This window comes from Bos grunniens, chromosome X, assembly GCF_055505025.1.
Source record: "Bos grunniens cultivar Pamir isolate PY7600 chromosome X, Bosgru_T2T1.0, whole genome shotgun sequence".
NCBI classification, from domain to species: domain Eukaryota; kingdom Metazoa; phylum Chordata; class Mammalia; order Artiodactyla; family Bovidae; genus Bos; species Bos grunniens.
The window spans coordinates 102,864,579-102,885,295 of NC_141194.1; the positions used below are offsets into that span (position 1 = coordinate 102,864,579).

At 35.8% G+C, this 20,717-nt stretch overlaps 1 long non-coding RNA gene across 1 annotated transcript in view; it reads right to left on the bottom strand.

The window, feature by feature from the left end:
* Nucleotides 1-16,901, bottom strand: part of LOC147340978 (uncharacterized) — a 220,095-nt gene extending 203,194 nt beyond the window's left edge. Inside the window, exon 1 of the long non-coding RNA XR_015158575.1 lies at nt 16,872-16,901. This is a non-coding gene — a long non-coding RNA (uncharacterized LOC147340978). The remainder of the gene's footprint in view (nt 1-16,871) is intronic.
* Between the last annotated feature and the right edge of the window lie 3,816 nt (nt 16,902-20,717).

Sequence of the window (20,717 nt, forward strand, 5' to 3'; positions counted from 1 at the left end):
TGTGTCTCTTTTGCTGTCTCACATACAGGGTTGTCTGGGAGGGGAGTTCAGGATGGGGAACACATGTACATCTGTGGTGGATGCATGTTGATGTATGGCAAAACCAATACAATATTGTAAAGTAATAATAATAATAATAATTAAAAAAAATCATCACATGAGAAATATTTCTCAATTTAAAAAGTACTATTAAACTTTATTAGTTTAAGATTGAGTAAACAATCTAACTGGGCTCTATTAACCAGGGTCTGAATAAACCTATTAAAAACATGTGCTGCCTTTTTGGAAGGTTTTATATCATTAAAAATCACACGTGCATATATTTACTAGGCTTGATTAACCTCATTGACAAACATGTTACTGGTCATTGCTTGCCCTTTCTGTGGTTACTGGTCCTACTTTGGCATGCAACCTATATTTTATGTCAATAAATTTAGGGCACTATTTTCATAACGTTCATGAAAGGACCAATCAGTCCAATTTTTTCCTCAAACTTAAGATTTTATATGGAGGCTTTGCCACAGAAACAAATAAAATTTTCTAAATCTAAATTTAAGACAGTAAGAATTGAATAAAGTAGTTCTCAAAGTTGTCTAATATTTGAAAAATCTAGGGAGCTTAAGAGACTACCCATGCTTGAGTCCCACCCTAGAGATACTAATGTGCTTGCTTGGGATGCAAACTGGGCATTGCCAGGTTTCAAAGGTTCCTAGGTGAGTCTAACATACGGTCAGAGTTGAGAAGCACTACAAAAACTTCCTCCCCACTTGAGAATCACTGTGCAGTGAGCCATGTTAGCTGACACTCATAAGAAGATTGGGAGAAGCAACTGGACTAATTGAGCATTTGCTACCTACTTGCTTCACAAAACCCAACAAAAGCTAAAAACTTTACCCACTTAGAACTTTTGTTTACTAAGTTTATTACATTGGTTTCTGCTATGAAGTGTGGTTTTTTTTTTTTTTTTTCTGAGAGAGGTGGCTTCTTTCCTCAGTTGTGTAACAGGATTTCCTGTTTTGCAATAGTCACTGCAGTTTTTATGGCTAATCCAAATCATAATGTTTTCAATCAATTTAACCCCCAGACAACTTTACATAGGCATTACAGAGATAGTATCTTCTCACCAATAAAAAGGATACACAACCTGTTCTGAATTACACATAAAATAATTCTCAACAATCACCTTTATTACAGAATATGAAACAGATCCCAGAGATGGTTCTTTTAATGCTAGAGATTTACAGCATTGCATTCACAACTGCTTACTATGAAAAAGAAAAACAAAAACAGCTAAAGGTCAGTATTTGAAATTTGCTCTCCTACACATCTTGTTTTAATGAAAATAAGGAGGAAAATCTGTCAAGTTAGTAATAAGATGCACTGTTTGAAGCATTATGCACTTCAAGGAGAAAACTCAATTCATTCAACAATCAATGTTTAAAGTATATTTGGATAACAGTAGCTCTCACTCATAAATAATAAAACAAGCTGTTAAAGGGTATCTGATAAATACTGTAGGCCAGGAGGGGTTAAATATAATAGGAAAGGGTATGCTATTTGAACAGAATAAAAATACAATGGTTTATGTGACTGATATAAGCTAAAAAGAGACCAAAATGTAGGTGCTCAAAAACATAAAAAAAAAAAAAAAAGATATTATATGTTAAAGAAAGGTTATGGAATTTATGGGAGCTCTTACCTCTCAATGAGTAAACCTGATAGAAAACTTAAATACACATGAGTGGAATTTATTTTTATTCAAGAAGAATAATCTATAATAGATTATTATAATAGTTAAATAAGATTGTTAAATAAGCTAGTTAAATAAGATTGAATTTTTAGTTTACATATCTTATTTTCCTTACTACACAAAGGGATCCTTGAGGTCAAAGATACTATCCGGACCCTTAGATATTTTCATCACAAAGCACAGTCTGGCACACAGAAACCATTCCATATATGCTTGTTAAATAAATGACAAATTTTCATTAAATATTTACTATGTTTCAAGTAGTGTGATAGGCATAGACTAAGTTATAAGACATCTTGAATTATTAATTCTTTATACCTCAACATTAGACTGTAAAATTTATCACTTTAGTGTCTCTAAAGCATAATCCTAGAAACTTCTTTTAGGGTATAAAGAAATAATTCAAGTAAATGAGGTAGACTAGTTTCACAGGAATCCTCAATAGATGGGCTAGGAGATTAACTAACATGTTCATAGTTTTTTGGTAAGATAACATCTAATGATTAATTCTCAGAGGCTTCCCTTTGAGTTCCCTATGACTTAAGTGGGATACTTGCTCACCTTAAAAATTAAATGCATGATGAGGGGCAAATATGTGAAAAATAAAAGAATACAAGGAAGTATGTCAAAGATAATGTATCTAACCTAATGATCACAAGATACAAGACTCTAAAATTTCTGTTTTTATTTATAAATGTCTCAATGTCTGATTTAGCAATGAAAAAATGTATGTTCAGAAGAAAACTCCTGAATCTTCCAATATAAATGTTGCTTGGCAAAAAAGAGATGACTGGCACTATTACTCCATTTATACTGCACTCTAATGGGACTTTCCTATAGCTCATATGGTAAAGAATCTGCCTGCCATTCAGGAGACCCAGGTTTGATCCTGGGGTCAGAAAGATCCCATGAAAAAGGAAATGACAACCCATTCCAGTATTCTTGCCTGAAGAATCCCATGGACAGAGGATCCTGGTGGGCTACAGTCTATGGAGTCTCAAAGAGTTGGACATAACTAAGAGACTAACACACACATACTGCACTCTTAAATCCAGATATTTTGTCATAGAAAAAGATAAAATATTTATCGGTACTGTCATGCATTGCCAGACTTCATCTATCTTCATGGGTCCAGTCTACTTATGACATTTGTCATTAGTGTGTGCTTGTTCTAGTCCTCAAATCATGCTGCTCTGAAGGAGATCAGCCCTGGGATTTCTTTGGAAGGAATGATGCTAAAGCTGAAACTCCAGTACTTTGGCCACCTCATGCGAAGAGTTGACTCATTGGAAAAGACTCTGATGCTGGGAGGGATTGGGGGCAGGAGGAGAAGGGGATGACAGAGGATGAGATGGGTGAATGGCATCACTGACTCGATGAACATGAGTCTGGGTGAACTCTGGGAGTTGGTGATGGACAGGGAGGTCTGGCCTGCTGTGATTCATGGGCTCGCAAAGAGTCGAACATGACTGAGCGACTAATCTGATCTGATTTGATCTGAAGGGACATAACACATACAATAAATATTTAAAATATGATAATAATGGAGTTTTTGATGATTGAAAGACTCAATGAGAATTCTACATATCTTGTTACTACAAAGTTCACAGAATTATGGATATTAGAAAACTGAAAAATTAGCATCACTGCAAAAGAACATGGTATAACATATGTAAACATGACTCATACATGCAACAGAAACTGAATAAGAATCTGTCCTCTACTGGTGGCAAAAAAGCAATAGATCATGGAGTAACTAAACCTCAGCTCAGTCATGGAGAAAAACATACGATTGAATGAAATAAATATGATTTATCTAGTATTTCAAAAGAAAGTGGTCAGCAGATATCTCTATAGCAATGATACTGGCAAAGTTTATTAGAAAACAATACCCAATAAGTTGCCTAAGAAAGCTTCCTCTCCTAACTACTTTCAGAAATCAAAATATACGAAATAAAAAAGTGATTTGCCTAAAGTGCAGGCAACATTGTAAATCAACTATACTTCAATTAAAACAATAAAAAAATAGGAAAGTAAACTTTAAAAAAAACACCAAAACTTTAAATGCATGAATTATATCTCCAATAAAGCTGTACACCAAAAAAAGATGAAAGCAAAATAAATCTTTTTATAAACTAAAACAAGGGGAATTTTCCGTTTCAAAGGTGTTTCTGATATGAAAATCTAAATTTAGAATAGAATTGTAATTGTTTCAATTGTTTGGTTGAGATCAGAGGCATAAATCCCAATCTGAACAGTATAGTTTAGAGTATCAGTTTCAATGTACCAGTGGTTGAGTTATTCATAGACAGTACCAGACAAGGCATCTAAATTATGTACTGACTCACATGGCACTGACTGAAGAGAAGCAAGGACTTTCAACAGTCACTAGAAAAAAAGGGATGAAAAACTGCTCAATCTGTGAAAATGGAAACAGTACATACAGGATATGGTGAATTTGCAACTACATCTAACAGTATTGTAAAGCTAAAGACCTGGGAATAGTGCATTTAATACACATAAGAGTGCTATTCAAATACACCTTGAAATTGCTTTCTCCTTTTCTACTTCTTTGAATAAAATGTATTTCAAAACCTTTTAAAACCCTGACTTATTTTACTTAAGATGTCACTGTCTATTGTTTCCCATACATTCAGAATAGGGCATACAGTTGAATATGTATGATTTTATTTCAGACTGTCCTCAGTACGATGCCACACATAGAGTGAAAATATCTGTTTCTCAGAGATATAATGGGTGAACTTTGATGCTGCAAGGTGAGACAATAGGTAGGCAAAAGACTTAGAACATTTTCAATAGAGGCTTAGAGTTTTTCACTAAGGGACAAGGAAGAGGACACAGTACAGGCACCCCCCACCCCATCCACTTTTTTGGCATAAGAGGAAAGAAAAATAACATTTTTAAAGAAATAGCCTAACTTGGACAGTTCAGTCAATTGGGAACTTACAGAAAAATACTTGAAAAAAAAATTCAGTGCATCAGAGTTTTAAAAAGAAGACTCTTCTCAGCATTGATTTTCCTAGGATACTTCTACACACACCAAACAACAGGTTACAACTGCCTGAATTAGGGCTAAGGAGTAGCTCACTATTTGTGATATCAATTTCCTTATATTTAACATGAACTCAGAGGACCCTAAAAAGAAGATTTATAAATCCCTATATAATCAAGCATTTGCTACTGTATTAGTTGAATACTCCACATTTTATTTTGGAAAAGTATAAGTCAATTTCATTTGGATTAAGTCAGTTCGGTTAAGCTTATCAAAATTTGGAAATTTAAAATAAGACAAATACAGCAAATATTTATAAAAAGTAAACATGATAGGATAGTGTGCTAGTGATAGGTTCAGGGCAGGCCATCCCAAGATATACTGCTTCAGCATATTAATTATTTTGAATTAAAGTAACAAGAAACAGCAAGTATGAGGACACTCTGATGTTTCTTTGTCCCTCTCACAACAGGAAATGAATCTCCAATGTGAAAGATATCTTTACTGTTCAAGGAGAAAGATAGAGATTCTCATCACCAGAGTCAGAGAAGTCAGGGCTGAAAGGTTGCACAGAAAAACCTTGTTACCTTACTTCTTTACTAAGTTTAGTACCCCAAACCCAAATCCCTACATATTGTTAATTCTTCACAAATTTATTGTTTATTTATCTGAAAGGTATAGAAGCTGCCTGCTTTGGTTACTTCTTTGAGTATTATTAGCTCCCATACATATGAAATTAAATTTTGTTTTCTCCTGTTAATCTGTCTTATATCAATTTAATTATTAGACCAGTGAAAGAATCTAATAAGGAAAAGTTTTCATTTTCTACACTAGGAATTGAAAGGATATAGAAGAAATATGTACTTTATTAACATGAACTCACAATCCAGTTGTAAACACTATGTTTATATGTAGAAATGGACGGACAGATCACAGATGGCTTTATGGAAGAAAGGTTTCCAGAAATAATGAGAGAGGGACAGTTTTTCAAATGTCAAATGTAACAGAAATTCTGGACATATTAAGCAGAAAATCTTGGGCAAATGATGAAAGGGTTATATTTCAACTGTAAGGAAAGATAATAGATTATAGCAAGAAGTGTGTGGTGGGAAAATGCAGTTAATAGAGATGATTCCCTCAATTTAGTAGTGAATTGCAGCAATGGCTAAAGAGTATTTAATCTACTTGGAGGGGTAGTTATTTAATATTTATTTTCCTTGACAAATGACATTTATGTATATTTGAAGGAAAAATGGAAGTGGAGTGTAGAAAGAGACTAAAGAGCTAGATATTTCAACAATTAAAAGGGAACAAATGAGATACTAGAAAGAAAATTAGAGATATATTGGGATTACAAAGATGGTTTCTGTCTTAGGACATTAGGACCTAAAGTAATTCAGGGTTGGAAGTTGTAAAAGTAATTTGAAGATAGTTGAAACGGTTTGGGACAGTCATTCAAGACCCAGGACATAAAGTTAATGAAAAGGAGCATAGAAAGACTTTTCAACAATACCTAGAGCCGCAGGGGAAGTTTAATACTGTAATGTGTAGTAAGTACAATTTTGTGACTTTTTTTCTCCTTTTGCCAAAGAGTATTCAGTGACCTATGGAGAATATGATCTGTGATGGAACTACAGTTGGAAATTGGCACCATAAACAGAGTGAGAATCCAAGAATGAAAAGTCAAGAATGGCAATGATAAGATGGGGAAAGAAATATAACCAGGAAGAAATCTCATAAATTGGTATATGAACAATTAGAAGACCTAAGAAGGAAAAGTTCAGTTAACCAGATAGGATAATACAATGCAGATAATCAAGTTATGGTAATGAAAAGAGAGACACTTCAAAATCATGGAGTCCTTGTAATCACTGTATATTAGGGCTATAGGATCAACCAACCCAGCAATAAAAATAAATAAAATAAAAAACAGATCAAAAAAAAAACATGTAAGACAAAATAGATATGTATTTATGGTGATAACTACATTAATAGTTTTAACATTGAATATCAGGTGCAAGCAGAAGTCTTGAATAAGCACAGAAGGAGAATCCAAAGATCAAACCAGAGATGTCCTTCAAATTATCTGTCACTTTTTTGCTACTAAATTTTCATTCACTACCCATTGAGTTAAATAATTGATTCCAAAGCAAAATAAGAAGCTGTTAAGACACTACCAAGGGACTCAAAGTATACCTGCAGTACAGTGTCCCTGGAAGATCCTATCTATGGAACATATGTAGGAAAAAAGTTAATTGGTTTGCTTGTAGGTGGTAATGCTAAATTAGAGCACTTAGTGTGATTTAACTTTCTCATATCATTATTAGCATTCAATTGAATGCTTTATAAGGAAAACTGTTTAGTATAGAAGAAATAGCATTCACAATTGCTGCAGATTTAGCTTCATGCATTTGCTAGCTTATCATGCTGTAAAAAGTATTATAAAAATAAACTTTCATTAAAGCCAAGGCCTGTGGATACATCTCTTCATAAACATACCCTTAAAATTAGTTTTATTTAGAGATAACCTTTAAAAAAAATCTAAAGATACTCTGCTGTATTCAAATTCCTAAATTGTACAGTTAGAATAATTTATGATGAATAAACTTCCCAATATTCCTGGATTATTGAATAGGATAAGGGAAGAAGTGCCTTGGAGACACCAGTAAAATGGTTAATATATATATTCCTTCACATTCTCATTGCCTTCCTCTTCTTCATGTAGCCTTGGAGCAAATGGTTACACAAATGCCAGAGGTCTGGAAGAGGAGAGGCCAATGACAGACAATGGCTTTTGTTTGCTTTTTGACTATAGCTACTCTTTCTGATACCTGCTAGCCTAGTCTGAAAGAAGCCACTTTGTAAATTCATCTCAGGCAAATATAAAGAAATAAGAAATATGCTTCTTTGATGGTCTCATTCAGTTCTGTTTCTGCCATTTTCAGTTTAGCACTTTTGTGAACATACGCATTAACAAGCATGGCCAATTGTGCAAACCCTAAGGGCAATTCTTGGTGGCTCCGAGGTTAAAGCGTCTTCCTCCAATGCAGGAGACCTGGGCTCAATCCCTGGGTCGGGAAGATCCCCTGGAGAAGGAAATGGTAACCCACTCCTGTATTCTTGCCTGGAGAATCCCATGGATGGAGAAGCCTGGTAGGCTACAGTCCACGGGGTCGCAAAGAGTCGGACACAACTGAGCGACTTCACTTAAGGGCAATTCAGACTCATGTTTACTAAAGGGGGAGGGATCTTAAAAAAAAAAAAAGTCTAAGTGGAAATTTTTAGGTTAGTACTAAGGGAACCAGTTTGTGTTTGAGCAAGAAATGTTACTTTGTTTTAATATTAACCAGGTTCAAGCAATTGCACTTCTCCCAAGTTGAAAATAAACATTGCTAAGAGACTCTGTTGGAGAAGACTCTTGAGAGTCCATTGGACTGCAAGGAGATCCAACCAGTCCATTCTAAAGGAGATCAGTCCTGGGTGTTCTTTGGAAGGACTGATGCTGAAGCTGAAACTCCAATACTTTGGCCACCTTATGCGAAGAGTTGACTCATTGGGAAAGTCTCTGATGCTGGGAGGGATTGGGGGCAGGAGGAGAAGGGGACGAAGGAGGATGAAATGGCTGGATGGCATCACCGACTCAATGGACAAGAGTTTGGGTGAACTCCGGGAGTTGGTGATGGACAGGGAGGCCTGGCGTGCTGCAATTTATGGGGTTACAAAGAGTCGAACACAACTGAGCAACTGAACTGAACTGAAGGGACTCTCAAGAGTCTTCTCCAACACCACAGTTCAAACACATCAATTCTTTGGCACCCAGCTTTCTTCACAGTCCAACTCTAACATCCATACATGACCCCTGGAAAAAAAATAGCCTTGACTAGACGGACCTTTGTTGGCAAAGTAATGTCTCTGCTTTTTAATATGCTGTCTCGGTTGGTCATAACTTTCCTTCTAAGGAGTAAACGTCTTTTAATTTCATGGCTGCAGTCACCATCTGCAGTGATTTTGGAGCCCCCAAAAATAAAGTCTGACACGGTTTCCACTGTTTCCCCATCTATTTGCCATGAAGTGATGGGACCGGATGCCATGATCTTCGTTTTCTAAATGTTGAGCTTTAAGCCAACTTTTTCACTCTCCACTTTCACTTTCATCAAGAGGCTTTTTAGTTCCTCTTCACTTTCGGCCTTAAGGGTGGTGTCATCTGCACATCTGAGGTTATTGATATTTCTCCCAGCAATCTTGATTTCAGCTCGTGCTTCCTGCAGCCCAGCGTTTCTTATGATGTACTCTGCATATAAGTCAAATAAGCAGGGTGACAATATACAGTCTTGACGTATTCCTTCTCCTATTTGGAACCAGTCTGTTGTTCCATGTCCAGTTCTAACTGTTGCTTCCTGACCTGCATATAGGTTTCTCAAGAGGAAGGTCAGGTGGTCTGGTATTCCCATCTCTTTCAGAATTTTCCACAGTTTTTTGTGATACACACAGTCAAAGGCTCTGGCATAGTCAATAAAGCAGAAGTAGATATTTTTCTGGAACTCTCTTGCTCTTTTGATGATCCAGTCGATGTTGGCAACTTGATGTCTGGTTCCTCTGCCTTTCCTAAAACCAGTTTGAACATCTGGAAGTTCATGGTTCATGTATTGCTGAAGCCTGCCTTGGAGAATTTTGAGCATTACTTTACTAGCGTGTGGAATGAGTGCAATTGTGTGGTAGTTTGAGCATTCTTTGGCATTGCCTTTCTTTTGGATTGGAATGAGAACTGACCTTTTCCAGTCTTGTGGCCACTGATGAGTTTTCCAAATTTGTTGGCATATTGAGTGCAGCACTTTCACAGCATCATCTTTCAGGATTTGAAAGAGCTCAACTGGAATTCCATCACCTCCAGTAGCTTTGTTCATAGTGATGCTTTCTAAGGCCCACTTGACATCACTTTCCAGGATGTCTGGCTCTAGGTGAGTGATCACACCATCGTGATTATCTTGGTCATGTAGATCTTTTTTGTACAGTTCTTCTGTATATTCTTGCCACCTCTTCTTGAGATCCACCAGTCCATTCTAAAGGAGATCATTCCTGGGTGTTCTTTGGAAGGAATGATGCTAAAGCTGAAACTCCAATATTTTGGCCACTTCATGCGAAGAGTTGACTCATTGGAAAAGACTCTGATGCTTGGGAGAGATTGGGGGCAAGAGGAGAAGGAGATGACAGAGGATGAAATGGCTGGATGGCATCACCACCTCGATGGAGGTGAGTCTGGGTGAACTCCGGGAGTTGGTGATGGACAGGGAGCCCTGCCGTGCTGCGATTCATGGGGTCGCAAAGAGTTGGACATGACTGAGCCACTGAACTGAACTGAACTGAACAGTAATTTATTCAATCACAGGTAGTTATGTGTTGAAATGTGGTTTCCCCTTAATTAACTCAGCCCTCCCATACTAAAGAATTATGGCACTATGGAGTATGGCATTTGTTTTGTTTTTCTCTTTGAATGTCACTAGCTTCTCTATGAAATGTAATCTTAAAAAATAAATAAATAAATAAAAAGGAGGTAGAAAAGCTTGTCTATCTCTGTACTTTAAACCTCTGATGTGGAACCTAAAACTAGTCTGGTGAGGCCTCTGAAGTCTTTTAAATGTAAATAGCTGGGGCTATTGAGCCCCAGTCATTGAGCAACTCTAGGTTCTTTGATGTTTGAGTCTCTAGATCCTTTGATGTTTGAGACTCTAGGACAAAGCATTCATTTAGATACTTCTTTCTTGGTTAATATGGGGGCCCCTTTTTTTTATTTTAAACAAATGCAGGAATCTTTTATTTTTCACTTTGAATTAAACTGAAAATAAAAGTCGTATTTTATAATCTAAATTTAAAAGCCTCCATAGGTGAAATTCAAGAGTTCAAGAGATTATTGAACTTTTTATGGAAACATTTGCAATAAATCCAAAGTTAATGAATATTCTGACACCATATATTTAATGTTTATAGCTTCCTGAATTTAATATCCAAAATCAAATGTATATATAAATGCAATGAACCAAAAATAAAGGGCATCAGAGGACAGACTTAATCTCCATAGTATATGTTAATCATATTACATCAATTTAGGTATGGAGTGAAAGGGCTTGATAATGAGTCTGTAGCATCAGAGTTGTCAGAGGTAAATTTTTTAAAAAATATTATTCTTCCAGAAGCATCTTAAAACATTAAACATACTCAGGGTACTAAAACACACACACACACATAAAAAACAGTTTTGATATGAAAGAAGTATTTGTTTTATGATTTAAAGTCTTTCTTTTTTTCTTTTTTGAAAGGTATTCTGGACAAATTGTCTGGATTCAAACCATATCTCTTCTACTTGTGAGCTCTATACTCTGGCAATGAAAGGTTGTTGTTGAATCATGCGAATACACCGGGATTCTTGGCCCCTGGAGGAGAAGAATTCAATCTGGGGCCAGAGACGAGGCTTGATCACTCAGAGCTTTTGTGTAATAAAGTTTTATTAAAGTATAAAGGAGATAGAGAAAGCTTCTGACATAGGCATCAGAAGGGGGCAGAAAGAGTACCCACTTGCTAGTGTTAACAACGAAGTTATATAATCCAAAGAATGTTTAGAGGTTGTAAAGACCTCATCAGACCTACTCCCATAATTTACATTTTAAGATAACACTGTCCTCAGGCAAGATACATCCTTGTAAAGACCAGGTCTACTCCCATAATTTACATTTTAAGATAACAGAAGGTTGAATCCAAAGACTGTCCTTAGGCAGGATACATTATTGTTATATAATCCTAAGGAATGTGGAGAAAGAAAAAAAGTTTGTCCTTTATTTCTCCTTGAGAATTCCAGATCCCTCTCTCCTTGGGGACCCCTAGACTCCCTATCAACCTGCCTAGGAACTGACTCTCTCAGCAAGTCACTTAGGGTTTCTGTACCATGATTTCTTCATCTGTAAAAGAGTTTATAGGATTCTTGTTAGGACTAAATTTGTAGTAGGTATAGAGATACAGATGTGGGTATAGAATAGATATATACATATATGCCCTTATATGTATGCACACATACGCACACACAGTGCTTTGAACAGAGTAAGCACAGTATTAATGAGTTAATTTTACTGTGCTTATTTTGGTATAGAAATATGCTGGGGAAAATGACCAATTGCTCACAGCTTTCCCTTTCTTATCCTCTGCTTTTGAGGCAGGAGAGAAGTAGGCAGGGCACAACCATGAAAAGAATGACACAACTGTTGAGAAAAACAGGATGCCACAAAAACTGTATAGAACCTACTAGGTCCAAGATGGCAGAATATTTTACTTCCAGGGGACCTCGAGCCTCATTGTATGCTCATTGTAATGCATTAGCATATGCTAAATGACATACCCACTGGCACCATGATAGCTTGGAGGCCAACAGTGAAAGACCCAAAAGTTGGTGGTGTCCCAATTCTTGGAAGTCTCTGCCCCTTCCCAGAAATAGCTGGAATAATCCACTTGTTAGCCTATGAAATTATCTAGCCCATAAAAACTAGCAACCTGTATTCCCCAGGGCCCTCTCACATTCTGAGACGGAACAAATTCTGCCTATGGAGTGTGCGTCTGCCTGAATAAATTGGCTTCTATTCTACTTGGACTCTGTCTTAGATCCTTGACTGTGCAAAGTCAAAGACCTTCCCTTGGGGGCCCATCCCAGGGACTTCCTTGAGACCTGGGATATGACCATTCTCTTGTTACCTCCTTCTCTTACAAGACTTTGTCTTGACTAAACTTTAGTCAAGCATCTCTCTTTCTTCCAAGTTCCAGAGCTCTGCTTGCTCACAAGCAATGAGCAAGCACTAAAACTGTGGAACACGTCCCCTTTATAAGGGTCTCCTGGGAATCAGCTGACCAAAGCAAGACACTTTTTCTGGTGGATCCCACTGGTCACTTATCATGCTTGTCCAGTTTCTTCTTTAAAAATTCTGTTTATTTCTGCTTACCCTTTTTAACTTAAAAAAAATAAACTTTTTTGTTGTTGTTGTTGGATTTTAAGAACCTGCAGTTTTCTGAGATCAGATCCTTCTCTCTGTTCTGAATAGAATCTCTCCCTAAGCCCAGATTTGCTTTGATTTGACCAAAAAAAAAAAAAAAAAAATCCTTCACTAAAACCATTTCCATTGCTCCTTATATTGAGATTATATTAATGTTTTAATATTCACAATTAAAATGTTTTAAGTTAAAATTTCAGGAGCCAGGTATTTTATGAATTTGCCCCAGACATTGTATACAAAGGCCTAATTTTTAAAAAATAAAATATTTTTCTATTTATAGAATAACTACACTAGATAAAATTTGCCATTCTGTTCTTCAAAATTCCAACTTATGACTGAGTAAGCAGTTCCAGTTCTAAATTTATCAGATGACTGAGAATGTTAGAACATCTAAAGTCTTTAGAGCTTCTCTCTTTTACATTATATAGCTAGTAATATTTCATTACCGTTGCTTCCCTCCATTTAATTGTAGAACTCTTCTATGACCTTTTGACTTCTGGGAGGAGTTAATTTTCAAAAAGTCATCATTCCAAGGTCACAGTGATAAGATAATTCAGAAAGGCATTTGGAAATTCAGAAAGTGAAAATTTTCTAATGCTGATATTTTAGTTTATTTTAGTTTGGTCTCAAACACTAATGAAAATACATTTTTACATTCTACTCAGGCACCATTTTCTGGTAATTTTCACACTTTATAAAGCCATCCAGGGCTAACAGAGTACCTTGAGCATAGTCTAGACCATCCTTTGGTAAGTTCTTTTTCAAAAACAAAATCTAGTCTCCCAAATTACAGGAGGATATTACCAAAAAAAAAAAAAATCTTACAACAAAAATCACATTTAACTTAGCATATCGTTACGGCAATGTTTTGGTTCCTAATATGAACAGCATTTAAGGCTTATTGATTTTAATTTCCAAAATATCTTCCATCAGAAGCTTAAGGGAAACCTATTTCTTTCAACCACAAAACATGGTGAAGAAACTGAGGCATAAATTCTAAAAAATAAATGTCAGTGAATTATTTTTAGTGGTGGTGCAGTCTAATCAATGAGGTAATTAAAATTTAACAGTATGTGTGACCTAGTTTATTTTTTTAATTTAAATTTATTTACTTTAATTAGAGCCGATTTTACAGAGTGCAGTAAGCCAGAAAAAAAAACACCAATACAGTTTACTAACGCATATATATGGAATTTAGAAAGATAGTAATGATAACCCTATATGTGATACAGCAAAAGAGACACAGATGTATAGAACAGTCTTTTGGACTCTGTTGCGGGGGGGACAATTTGGGAGGGGGGTTCAGGATTAGTTTAATTTTTAATAGTAAAAAACTTCAAATTTTTTTGGAAAGCTAGACTGTTTATATATAGGTGAGCAGAATTTAAAATTTTCACATTGAAGGAGTCAAAAATATACAACATGTAAAGTCTCTTCAAAAAAAATGCTGTTGGGAGAACTAGACAGCTCCATGTAAAAGAATCAAACTGGACTACTTTTTCACACCATATAGAAAAATAAACTCCAAATGGATTAAATACTTAAATGTAAGACCTGAAACCATAAAACTCCTAGAAGAGAACATTGGCAGCATGCTGTTAACAATATTTGGGGGGGGGGGCTGCTTATCAGGGAAGGGAAACAAAAGCAAACATTAAGCAAATGGAACTACATCAAACTCAAAAGTTTTTGCATAGCAAAGGAAACCATCAACAAAATGAAAAGGCAACCTGTTGAATGGGAGAACATATCTGCAAATGACATAACTGATAAATGGTTAATATCTAAAATTCACAAAGAACACTTACAACTCAACACAAGAAGACAACTTGATTAAAATGGGCAGAGGAACAGAATAGACATTTTTTTCAAAGACATACAAATGGTCAACAGACGCCTGAGAAGATGCTCAACATCACTAATCATCAGGGAACTTCAAATCACACCTGTTAGAATGACTATCATTAACAGAAAACAAATAACAAATGTTGGTGAGGATGTATGGAAAAGGGAACCCTTTTGTGTACTGTCGGTGGGAATGTAATTGGTATAGATAACTGTGGAAAACATGAAGTTTGCTCAAAAAAAAAATAAAAATAGAACTTCCATATGATACAGCACAAAAACACTAAATCAGAAGGATATATTATACACTCCAACTCTCATTGAAGCATTATTCACAATAACCAAGATATGAAAGACACCTAAGTATTCATCAGTAGATGAATGGATAAAGAAAATGTGGTATGTATGTACATCATGAGAAATGCTGGACTGGAAGAAACAAAAGCGGGAATCAAGATTGCTGGGAGAAATATCAATAACCTCAGATATGCAGATGACACCACCCTTATGGCAGAAAGTGAAGAGGAACTAAAAAGCCTCTTGATGAAAGTGAAAGTGGAGAGTGAAAAAGTTGGCTTAAAGCTCAGCATTCAGAAAATGAAGATCATGGCATCCGGTCCCATCACTTCATGGCAAATAGATGGGGAAACAGTGTCAGACTTTATTTTTGGGGGCTCCAAAATCACTGCAGATGGTGACTGCAGCCATGAAATTAAAAGACACTTACTCCTTGGAAGGAAAGTTATGACCAACCTAGATAGCATATTCAAAAGCAGAGGCATTACTTTGCCAACAAATGTTCGTCTAGTCAAGGCTATGGTTTTTCCTGTGGTCATGTATGGATGTGAGAGTTGGACTGTGAAGAAGACTGATCGCCAAAGAATTGATGCTTTTGAACTGTGGTGTTGGAGAAGACTCTTGAGAGTCCCTTGGACTGCAAGGAGATCCAACCAGTCCATTCTGAAGGAGATCAACCCTGGGATTTCTTTGGAAGGAATGATGCTAAAGCTGAAACTCCAGTACTTTGGCCACCTCATGCGAAGAGTTGACTCATTAGAAAAGACTCTGATGCTGGGAGGGATTGGAGGCAGGAGGAGAAGGGGATGGCAGAGGATGAGATGGCTGGATGGCATCACTGACTCGATGGACGTGAGTCTGAGTGAACTCCTGGAATTGGTGATGGACAGGGAGGCCTGGCGTGCTGCAATTCATGGGGTCGCAAAGAGTTGGACACGACTGAGCAACTGATCTGATCTGATCTGATCTGATGTATATATGTAGTAGAGCATTATTCAACCATTAAAACTCATGTCATTTGTGACAACATGGATGAATCTAGAAAGTATTTTGCTAAGTTAAATAAATGAGACAAAGACAACAACTGTAGTTTCTCATATCCAGAATCTAAAAACCAAAAGAAAACAAAAACAGACTCAGAGCTACAGAGAACAAAAAAGTGGTTGACAGAGGGTAGGTCAGTGAATGAAAAAGGTAAAAAGGATCAGGAGATAGAAACCTCCAGTTTTAAAACAGGTAAATCATGTGGATGTAATATACAGCATAAAAGATATAGTTAATAATATTGTGATAACTTATATGGTTGTATATGGTTACTGGAGTTATCATGGTGGTGATCATTTCATAATGTATCAAAATGTCAAATCACAATAAAGTATATCTGCAACAAACATAATATTGTACATCAACTACATTTCAATTAGAAAAAAAAATTTACATTGAAATATGACATTTTAAAGCCCAATTTCTCAGAGAACATCAAACTACTGATTGACCATGTTTATAGTATTTTTCTCTGTGACCTTATCCAAGATCATCATGCTTCATATTTACTAACTTTTGCTGTCACTGTTAATTGTGAACTGACACCAAAATGGTCCCTTCTATTGCTAAAATTTATCATGAAATAACTGTATTACCAGAACATTCACAAAGTGGTGCTGTCATCAGGATGATGTTTTGCCACATTGGGAAAAGAAAGTGTTGGTGAAAAATAAAATAAAATTAGCCTTGAAAATTGCCTCCAGGACTGTGTAAATAATACAAAATGTAGAGACAGTTCAGTTTGAAGCTCTGTTAAGGCAGAACTACAACATATGTCATCTTAAATACTTACAGTTTTAACTGCACTTAGTAGCTACTGTAGCTTCAGAAATTTAAGAAAAAATAATGCAACAAATTTTGAAGTCAGTTTTCTTTGAAATTAGCATCTTACCTTTATTGTCCTTTTCCCGTTGGATTTCTGCTGATTTAGGATAAAATGTAGGCAAAGGAAGCAAAGGAAAACAAAACAAAAACAAAAAATCAGTTTCAATTTGTTATTGCAAGTACATTAAAAAAATGTCAATATTCTCAGTGCAATAATACACAATTTTGGTCTTCTAGTGAAACTATTTTTATTTGTTGCATTCTTCAGTGGTTTCAGGAAAAGTGTATAACAACATTGTAAATATCATGCAACAACATGTAGAAGAATATGAAGCCTTCGATTGGCATCAAAAATTGTTATATGCTTAGCTCACATAGGTATTACCCAAGAAAAGACATCTTTCCAGTAAGATATTCTCCTATTATATCATTTATTTTCCATTCATTTTATAATGGATGAGTTTGTATATTTTTGAGATTAGTTATTTGTCAGTTGCTTCATTTGCTATTATTTTCTCCCATTCTGAAGGCTGTCTTTTCACCTTGCTTATAGTTTCCTTTGTTGTGCAGAAGCTTTTAAGTTTAATTAGGTCCCATTTGTTTAGTTTTGCTTTTATTTCCAATATTCTTGGAGGTGGGTCATAGAGGATCCTGCTGTGATGTATGTCAGAGAGTGTTTTGCCTATGTTCTCCTCTAGGAGTTTTACAGTTTCTGGTCTTATGTTTAGATCTTTAATCTATTTTGAGTTTACTTTTATGTATGGTGTTATAAAGTGTTCTAGTTTCATTCTTTTACAAGTGGTTGACCAGTTTTCCCAGCACCACTTGTTAAAGAGATTGTCTTTAATCCATTGTATATTCTTGCCTCCTTTGTCAAAGATAAGGTGTCCATATGTATGTGGATTTTTCTCTGGGCTTTCTATTTTGTTCCATTGATCTATATTTCTGTCTTTGTGCCAGTACCATACTGTCTTGATGACTGTGGCTTTGTAGTAGAGCCTGAAGTCAGGCAGATTGATTCTTCCAGTTCCTATCTTCTTTCTCAAGATTGCTTTGGCTATTTGAGGTTTTTTTGTATTTCCATACAAATTGTGAAATTATTTGTTCTAGCTCTGTGAAGAATACCATTGGTAGCTTGATAGGGATTGCATTGAATCTATAAATTACTTTGGGTAGTACACTCATTTTCACTATATTGATTCTTCCAATCCATGAACATGGTATATTTCTCCATCTATTAGGGTCCTCTTTGATGTCTTTCACCAGTGTTTTATAGTTTTCTATATATATATTTCTTTAGTTTCTTTAGGTAGATATATTCATAAGTATTTTATTCTTTTTTTAAATTTTATTTTATTTTTAAACTTTACATAATTGTATTAGTTTTGCCAAATATCAAAATGAATCCACCACAGGTATACATGTGTTCCCCATCCTGAACCCTCCTCCCTCATCCGTCACCATTTCGTTGCAATGATGAATGGAATTGTTTCCTTAATTTCTCTTTCTATTTTCTCCTTATTAGTGTATAGGAATGCAAGGGATTTCTGTGTGTTGATTTTATATCCTGCAACTTTACTATATTCATTGATTAGTTCCAGTAATTTTCTGGTGGAGTCTTTAGGGTTTTCTATGTAGAGGATCATGTCATCTGCAAACAGTGAGAGTTTTACTTCTTCTTTTCCAATTTGGATTCCTTTTATTTCTTTTTCTGCTCTGATTGCTGTGGCCAAAACTTCCAAAACTATGTTGAATAGTAATGGTGAAAGTGGGCACCCTTGTCTTGTTCCTGACTTTAGAGGAAATGCTTTCACTTTTTCACCATTGAGGATAATGTTTGCCGTGGGTTTGACATATATAGCTTTTATTATGTTGAGGTATGTTCCTTCTACTCCTGAAGGCTTTCTCTGCATCTATTGAGATAATCATATGGTTTTTATTTTTCAATCTGTTAATGTGGTGTATTATATTGATTGATTTGCACATATTGAAGAACCCAATCAAAAAATGGGCCAAAGAACTAAATAGACATTTCTCAAAAGAAGACATACAGATGACTAACAAACACATGAAAAGATGCTCAACATCACTCATTATCAGAGAAATACAAATCAAAACCACTATGAGGTACCATTTCACGCCAGTCAGAATGGCTGCGATCCAAAATTCTACAAGCATTAAATGCTGGAGAGGGTGTGGAGAAAAGGGAACCCTCTTAGACTGTTGGTGGGAATGCAAACTAGTACAGCCACTATGGAGAACAGCATGGAGATTCCTTCAAAAACTGGAAATAGAACTGCCTTATGATCCAGCAATCCCACTGCTGGGCATACACACTGAGGAAACCAGAAGGGAAAGAGACACGTGTACCCCAATGTTCATCGCAGCACTGTTTATAATAGCCAGGACATGGAAGCAACCTAGATGTCCATCAGCAGATGAATGGATAAGAAAGCTGTGGTACATATACACAATGGAGTATTACTCAGCCATTAAAAAGAATACATTTGAATCAGTTCTAATGAGGTGGATGAAACTGGAGCCTCTTATACAGAGTGAAGTAAGCCAGAAAGAAAAACACCAATACAGTATACTAACGCATATATATGGAATTTAGAAAGATGGTAATGATAACCCTGTATACAAGACAGCAAAAGAGACACTGATGTATAAATCAGTCTTTTGGACTCTGTGGGAGAGGGAGAGGGTAGGATGATTTGGGAGAATGGCATTGAAACATGTATAATATCATATATGAAACGAGTCGCCTGTCCAGGTTCGGTGCATGATACTGGATGCTTTGGGTTGGTACACTGGGACGGCCCAGAGGGATGGTATGGGGAGGGAGGAAGGAGGAGAGTTCAGGATGGGGAACACATGTATACCTGTGGCAGATTCATTTTGATATATGGCAAAACCAATACAATATTGTAAAGTTAAAATTAAAAAAAAATAAAATGGATGAGTTTTTATCTCGAGCATAAACACATTTCTTAAAAAAAAAAAAATCTAAGCTGGTTGGAGATTCATGATTTAGGAGTAAACATAAATATGTATACAGTTTTGGATACTATCCTTAAATACCTAATATTGACTTTTGTGGGTCTTAGGAACTCCTTAATTCAATTCTATTCAACTAAATTCTTTCTGCAGCCATCCTGGTCAAATCATTCTTTTTGCTTCTATTTAAGACTTCTTTTTTTCATCCCTTTCAACCTCAGGAAATGGGCAGTAAACTGATTTTGAAGACTCTGTAAGCATTTAGGCCATTTATCCCTTGAATTCATTCTCCTTTGTATGGGATGAATACATCACATGATAAAGTATCATGTATCTAACATTTCTAGCTAATTATGGTCCCCAAAGTCTTTTCTCCTAATATTTTATCACACTTTCCTATAATAGTTACAGTTGTGTAAAAGTTTCTTTGAGCATCACAGAGAATTGGGGAGGAGATAGGGCTGAATTTGAAATAAGGGTATGTACAAAAAGTGATACAATAAATATAGTAAGAGAATGAATGCTGTTGTACAGTGCTTTGATATGATTTCTTATTTACTTGTTCATGACAAAGATTAAGTTGTTTTGATCTAAGAACAAAGGTTTTAAAAGTAATATTGTTTTGATAAGAGAATTGAAGTTGTTATGTCAAGATGTTATCATCAACATTTGCAACTGCTGATAAATACTCAGTAGTAGTTCAGATACTAAGGGGCACTCCTGGAGTCTTATCAATTAAGAACAGATGAAGATGCAACTATGGCAAGGAGATATTAAGAGTACAAATATCCAGAGTCTATGAGAACCATCTGAGAGTGTTCAGTCCAGACAAGGTGACTCTTGCTGATCTAAATAGCTCTCTGACTTTGGAGTATTAACTCCTGCCTAGGAAGGTGGATCTCTGCTTAGCAGT